Source organism: Aegilops tauschii, chromosome 4 (assembly GCF_002575655.3).
Source record: "Aegilops tauschii subsp. strangulata cultivar AL8/78 chromosome 4, Aet v6.0, whole genome shotgun sequence".
Lineage (NCBI taxonomy): Eukaryota > Viridiplantae > Streptophyta > Magnoliopsida > Poales > Poaceae > Aegilops > Aegilops tauschii.
In genome coordinates, this window is record NC_053038.3 from 283511479 (window position 1) to 283518636 (window position 7158).

A 7158-nucleotide genomic window follows, 5' to 3' on the forward strand; every position below is an offset into this window, starting at 1 on the left:
CACATGTTGAGAGCTTGTGCGCTAGATTATGGATCTAGCTGGGATGATAATTTGCCTTACGCGGAGTTCTCATACAACAACAGCTACCAGGCCAGTTTGAAGATGGCACCTTTCAAAGCTTTGTACGGAAGGAGGTGCAGGACACCGTTGATGTGGGACGAAGTTGGAGACCGTCAGTTGTTTGGACCAGATTTGATCAAAGAGTCCGAAGAGAAAGTTAAGTTGATTCGAGATAGACTAAAGGTAGCTCAGTCCAGGCAGAAGAGTTATGCAGACTCAAAACGCAAGGAGGTAGTCTATGAAATCGGAGACAGAGCATATCTGCGTGTGTCACCTATGCGAGGAGTTAAACGTTTTGGAGTTAAGGGAAAGTTAGCCCCGAGATTTTTAGGACCATACCTAGTTTTGGAATGTATGGGAGAAGTGGCCTACAAGTTGAAGTTACCCGAAGGACTGTCAGGAGTTCATGATGTGTTTCACGTTTCCCAGTTGAAGAAGTGTCATGCTGAGATGGCCGATATTCCTCTGAGAGATACAGTGCCCCTGGAAGCAATTCAGTTGGATAGTGATCTAACCTATGAGGAGAAGCCTGCCAAGATTCTCGAGTTTGCCAGCCGAGTCACACGCAGCAAGGTTATCAAGTTTTGCAAAGTTCAGTGGAGCCACCATACCGAGGATGAAGCCACCTGGGAACGAGAGGAAGATCTACGGAAAGCCCACCCACACCTATTTTCTAGCCAACCTGAATCTCGAAGGCGAGATTCACATTAAGGGGTAGGTATGTAACATCCCAAATTTTCAATTTGGAATGTTATACATAGGTCATCATATGCATATCATATTTAGTTGCATTTTGGTTTGATTCTAGAAATTCTAAGCAACTCAAGGACCCACGGAGAGTGTTGGGGATTTCATTATTTTCATATTTGAATTTTCTCAAATTTGAAAAGAGGATCATTTTGGTTTTAATTATTTTTCTCTCCAAAATATTTCAAATATAAAAAAAAAGAGGAGATAATATGACTTCTCCAAAATAAAGAAATATTGGAGGAAAAATGTTAAAATCAAATAAATAATTTTATTTGGATTTTATTGCTATTTTATTTGAATTAGAAAAATATGCATTTTTTCAAAAATTGCATTTTTAGGCCAAGAAAATGATCACTTTGTTTTAAATATTTTATTTAGACGGTGAAAATTGTTTTTGGCATTTTTAGAATTTTATATATATATCTTTAGGATTTTTCTTCGCCGGAATCTATTAAAAAAAGCTCCCGGACCAAACTGGGCCGAAGCCCAGCCGGCCCGTCGCGCGCCACCACCTTCCCCCGCTCGCCCGCGTGCCCGAGCCGGACTACGGCCGGAGTCCGGGATGCCCCCGCCGCCGCGGCTTGCCTCCTCCCCGAAGTCGGACCCCCTCCCCCTTTATATGCTGCAGCCGCCGCCCCCTCCTCTCCTCGTCCCGAAACCCCGAGCCGCGCCGCAACCACCGCCGCCTAGCGCCGCCACAGTCGCCGCCTCGCGGCGCCTGCTGCCGCCGCCGCCCCGCGGCCCGCCGCGCCATCGCCCGCCTCGCAGGACTCGCGGCGCCGCCATCAGATCCGAGCCGCCGCCTTTGTTTTTTTTGGTTTAGGTAAAAACCGATCGATTTTTTTAAACCTAGTTTAGTTTTTTTAGATCGGTTCGGTTTTCTCGGTTTAGTTCGTTTGTTCATTTGAACGAACGAATTTCGTCTGTTCGTCTCTGTTAGCGGACGTTTGTCCGATAGATTTTTCTTTTTATGTTTTTTTTCGGCCAGGGACCTCTCCACGATTATTTTTATCGCAGATTAGCCCCTGATCTTCAAACCCTCGCCGTTTCTAAACCATTCTTCCAAATCCAGTGAAACCAACGCCAAAATCTTCGTCTTGAGCCCCTCTTTCTGTTTAATTAACTTGAACACGGTTTTGACAATTTAAAATTTGGTTTCAAGCAGATTTGAATTCAAAGTTCTTTTGACCGTAGTTTCAGTTCCCTAGCTCCGATTCGGTTGATTATTTTTCCAAATCGAATCTCTTCAGTTGGATTTTTAGATTTGATCTTCTTATTTGAATTTTACCCTAGCATCTATGCTTGAGTGCTTATGTATGCTATTGTTTGTTTGTGATAGAATTCTCGGAGTGCGAAGCGTGCTACAACCAGTCTCTAGGGTTTGCGGATCGTCAGCAAGGCAAGTAACACATTGATCATACCCCTTTATTACCCAGTTCTTATGCATTAGTTACAACCCTCAAACACTGCATGATTTAGGTTGTGCTTAACATATGGGTACTGGGAAGTAGTTGATGAGGTAGAACCTATTGCCCTTTTATTATCAAACCCTCTGGAGTTACTTCTACATTATGCTTATGTTGCTATGCTATGCTCGTAGACGTGGATTGGGTTTGAGTGTATCCGTGACAGATGTGAGATTGTTAATTAATGGTTAACTTAAGGTGGCTACTTAAATACACATCTGGGTGGATTGGTTGCGGGCACCTGGAGAATCCAGTGTTGTCCTAGGATATCCCGGAGTATCCGTGTGATAATCCTATGGTTCGCCACCCAGGCTCAAAGGGATCATAAGATTATTCATGCTAGAAACTTCCGTGTGCAGCCACAAGCCATTATGGGCTTTGGCATAGTTGAGTATGTGGCATGACCTCTTTCAGTGGTGGGCTAGCAGATGTAGGGGAAAGTAGGTGTAACTGTCCACCAGAATAAAGAGTTAGTGCTTCTGAAAGACTGTGTCTCGATTGTCCGTTTCTCAAACATCATGTAGTGCGAGAAATTCAACGGAGGAGATTGAGTCTTGTGGGGAAAAATGCGCAAACCTCTGCAGAGTGTACAAACTAATCATGGTTAGCCGTGTCCCCGGTTATGGACAACTTGAGTATCTCGTTCTTGGATTATCATGTTGATCTCATCACTCTAAATTAATTTATGGGGTTATTAATACTGCTTAATTAGGATTGAGTTGGAGGAACCTTCTCAATGTTTAACGACTACCATGATAGTTAAACAAAAGATATTCCTTTGCTGTAGGGAAAAATTGGCTTTTCGCAAAACATTATAACCATAAAGCCTCCACGAGCTATATATGCATGTAGTGATAGCATTTATCCTGTTCATTGCTCTACTGTATTGCTCTACTGTGTTATATTGCCAGCATATTCTATGTGATGACCCATTTCGGGCTGCAACATATCATGTTGCAGACTTTTCAGACGAAGAGTAAGGTGCGCTAGGTCGTTCTCGTGCACTCAACTATGTCATTGGAGTTGATGGACTCATTTTATCTTCCAAGCCTTCCGTTGTTATCTTATTTAGATGGCCTTAAGCCATATTTATTGTAATAAATTCTCTTTTGAGACATCGATGTAATAAGTGTGTTATTGCTACTCTGTTATAAATACTTCAAGTATTGTCAGTGTCAGCATTACTGATCCTGGGATGACACGTACGCACAGAGATTTGACCATGTGAGGTCGGATCGCTACAAAAAGAGAAGCAGTGTAGCTTCACACTACGGTGTGAAGAGTCTGCAGACCAAATCGGTGGCAGTTTAGCATAAAATTAAAAAGTTTGTAGTCTAAATCAATAGCAGTTTAACAGTGTGTAGTCTAAGTTTCCATGCTTGTCTACCAAAGAAATTGTATCAACTTAACAATTAGTCATGCATAAGTGTTTGACATAAAAAACGTACAGAAGTGCAGACTCCAGATTGCAATTAGGATGCATGCTCTAAACATACAGAAGTTCTACAAAGCAACAGCAATGGCATCACAGTTGAGTTGCCAGACCAAAACAAAGCCATGTATGTATGTAACAAAATCAGCCAAACTGAATATGCATCATCAGCTGATTAAAAGCAGTGGATAATAGTATAGTTCATCTACTGATATGGGCAGGTAGCCAAGTTTCCCAATGGGAAGAGCTCACAATAGCAGACAAAGAAATGGATATTTTAAACTAGACTAGATTGCAGGGGGGAAGGATCATGATAGACACAGGCAGCTACCAATAGGAAGTGGAAAATGGAAAATGCAGGCTACATGACCGAGTTTGGCTGCAAGGGGGACAACGACTGCCTCGATGCGTCTGTGTTGTTGAAATCGATGGCCAGGCCGACCGGGCTCGTGTCCTTCAGGCTCGACGACTTGCGCTTCTACTGCAGCACCAAGGATGACATTGTTAATGTAGTCAAGGTAGCTAGACAGTAGGGTACTTCAGGTTTCGACTAACAGTTGTACTGCCATTGGTGTGTGTGTACTAAATTAAATTAAATCAGTAAACGCTTGAGCTTTTATGGTTGGGTTGGTTGGTGCTTTTACCTTGGTGGAATTGCTAGCGAATGCTTCCTTTCGGACCGATCTCTCTGCTCCTTCTCTAGTAAGCACAGCAGCCTCTTGTTGGCTTCGTCAAGAGCTCTATTCTCCTCGAATAACAACTTAACCTTGAATGAAACACGCTAAAGAAACTTCAAACTTTCAGGCCTACATTAGTGCTGCATGAAGCAATGTTCACTGAGAGGGCGATAAGTTGCAGGTACAGAACATACGTGTTGCAAGTACAAGAGTGAGATAACATGTTACCTCCTCTGTTTTGTTTAGATTGGTCCTCAGTACCTCCTTGTCTCTTTGCAGGGTTTCCACTTCATTATTTTGTGTGGTAACCTGTGAATGATCAATAACAAATCATCTGATTGATGCTGATGGATTGGAGCTCTACAGTTGAGTTGGCAGAGCAAAACTAAGCCATGTACGGTATGTAACAAAATCAGTCAAACTGAATATGCATCATCAACTAATTAAAAGCCATGGATAATATATATTATTTAGCAGGACAAACAAAAGGGACGTGACAAAAGTGAGCAGCATTGAGAAAAAACATGTGATGAATGTGCTTTCACAGATAAACAAATTCTGGAGTTATGATCACACGGCAGAATTATATGCCCAGGTGCGCAATGACAAAATTCTGGAGTTGTGCTATGCAATCTAGAACGAAGTCTAAGGGACTAGTAACACCTCATCTAGTACTCCTATATGAAAATGGAAATAGCTACACAAGGAAGAAAAGAAGGAAACCTTGTCCAACAGTAGCAGCAGCCAGCAGCAGGTGTTCAATTAGTCAAGCAGTAAGCCACATGATTTGCACTCTTTTAATACTTTCTACTATGCCTGCATGAACACGCATCACCATTTAAGGGAACATAAGCAAAGCATGATAGGAAGTAACCAACCAATTGAAAAGAACAGAAGCAGTAGCATACAGCTGCCTTATGAGTACCCCTGCTGGTTCCTCAGCCGCCTTGCTGTTCTTTTCATAATCAAGTTACATACAGATGTATTATTGTGTTCCTGAACATATGATGTGAAATGTGAGAGAAAAATAATTGGTAACATAACTAATCTAGGTTTGTTCAACTTTACAAAACAATGGTGGCCCAACTTCCTTATCACACAGCTTTACAAGCAAGCATAGTAAAGAACAGAAACTACAAACTAAGTCACGGACCATCAATTTATATCAGTTATACATTGATTTTCTTCAAATTCAGAACTATTCCTTATAAGCTTGGTAGCTTTTCCTAATCAAAATTCTTGCTAACATCTCAGTGCACAAGAAAGTTGCAGTTAATAACTTCTTATTTATCATGTATTGTCCAAAGTTACATGATGAAAGACATAAATGAGCAGGAATCTATATTTGTAATCACCAGTTCACTTAGCCAAACTGCATCAAAATTAGGCAAGTGTGTGTAATTGGCAGCGACTGGTAGCTACTCCATCCAAGTTATGGAAGCGTGTATAATTGGTAGTGAGTAATGACTAGTACAGTAGTAAATACTAAAGCATATGAAACTGTAGCTTGGATATGTTGTTTCATAACTACAGCTGCCTGATTCTGATGCAAACGTCGGCTGTCTTTCAGGAATGCGTTCCAGGTTGGTGTCATCATTATGTTCTTGCTGAGCAATGTGTAGCAGTTCCCGCTTGCAAGACTCGATCCCCCGTTCCCCCGCTGGTGTGCTAGGAGATGGCAAAACTCCATACTTGGCTAATAAATGTGATTCATTATTAGCGGAGATGGTGGGTACCTTCACCAACACCATGGCTGCCGCGGTCATGGAGAAGCAGCACGCCTTGGTTGCATCAGCATGGTTGAGGAGCTCCTCGTCTCCGACGCTTATTCGTGGAGCCAGACATTCGTTGTTTGCCAGCTCGACCATGCTGCGCGTGAGGGAGTCGGTGAGGGCCTCCCGGTGTCAATTCCTCTCCTCCTCCATCAAGTCCCATGACTAGCGTCCATCGATGGTCGGCTCTTGTCTCTCCAACCGCAAACCCTAACCCAGCAAAGAAGACGATGTGAGGAAGATAGGGAGCGTTGTGAGGAGGAGGAGGTGGAGTGGAGGGACTCACCTATCGCCGGAGCAACGTCGGAGCCACGCCGGCGACAAGGTGGCCAAAACCCTAGCCGCCAGGGTGGGTCACGTGTGGCCGCAGGAGAAACCGCGCATCGGATATGGTCGGAGGGAATGGACGAGCAGAGCAAGCGGATCCCGTGGGTGTGCTGGGCGCCAGCGGCGGCTGCTGGATCGGCCGGGATCGACCGTCATAGGTGGCGGCGGCGAGGACTCGTGGGGGGCTCGCGAGAGGGGAGGAGTCCTGGGGGGATCATGAGAGATGGCAAATTTTTTCCTTGGCATTTTAGATGCAAAGGCAACAGCCAATCACGAGGCCACGGATCCCTCCCTTGGAACAAATCTTGACCATCCGCTCCTCCTACATCAAACGCTGCAAATCTCTCCCCTGATCCAACACTTCTCTCTCTATCTTTTTTTCCTTTTTCCCAAATTTTTGCAACAAAAATGAGGTTTTCTGGAATAAAAAACCATTTTTGCTTGCAAAATGGCATCACTATACTTTTCAAATCATCTCATATTGTGCATAAGAGCATCTCCAACAACCGCCCAACGCGCGGCGCGCTAAAAGTCAGTTTGCAGCGCGCCGATCGCCTGGTTTGGCACGGCGGGGAGCGCTAGCTCTAGCAGCCATGGTCAAATGTAGCACGCGTGCGTAGCTCCAGCAGCGTGCAAAAATGCAGTGTACGCGCTCTCGCACAAACAACATATGC

The 7158-nt window shown here is 44.0% G+C and overlaps 1 long non-coding RNA gene across 3 annotated transcripts; it reads right to left on the bottom strand.

Annotated features, from left to right (window-relative positions):
- Nucleotides 1-3836: 3836 nt before the first annotated feature.
- LOC109742716 (uncharacterized) lies at nucleotides 3837-6751 on the bottom strand. Of its 3 annotated transcripts, none has more exons than XR_002227930.4 (7): nucleotides 6444-6751; nucleotides 6122-6367; nucleotides 5294-5381; nucleotides 5109-5201; nucleotides 4614-4694; nucleotides 4353-4525; nucleotides 3837-4189 (listed from the first exon to the last, which is right to left on the bottom strand). It is a non-coding gene; the product is annotated as an uncharacterized lncRNA (long non-coding RNA). The 3 variants fall into 3 exon arrangements; XR_005753946.3 differs by having other exon boundaries at nucleotides 4353-4544; XR_002227929.4 differs by having other exon boundaries at nucleotides 4353-4694.
- Nucleotides 6752-7158: the final 407 nt, after the last annotated feature.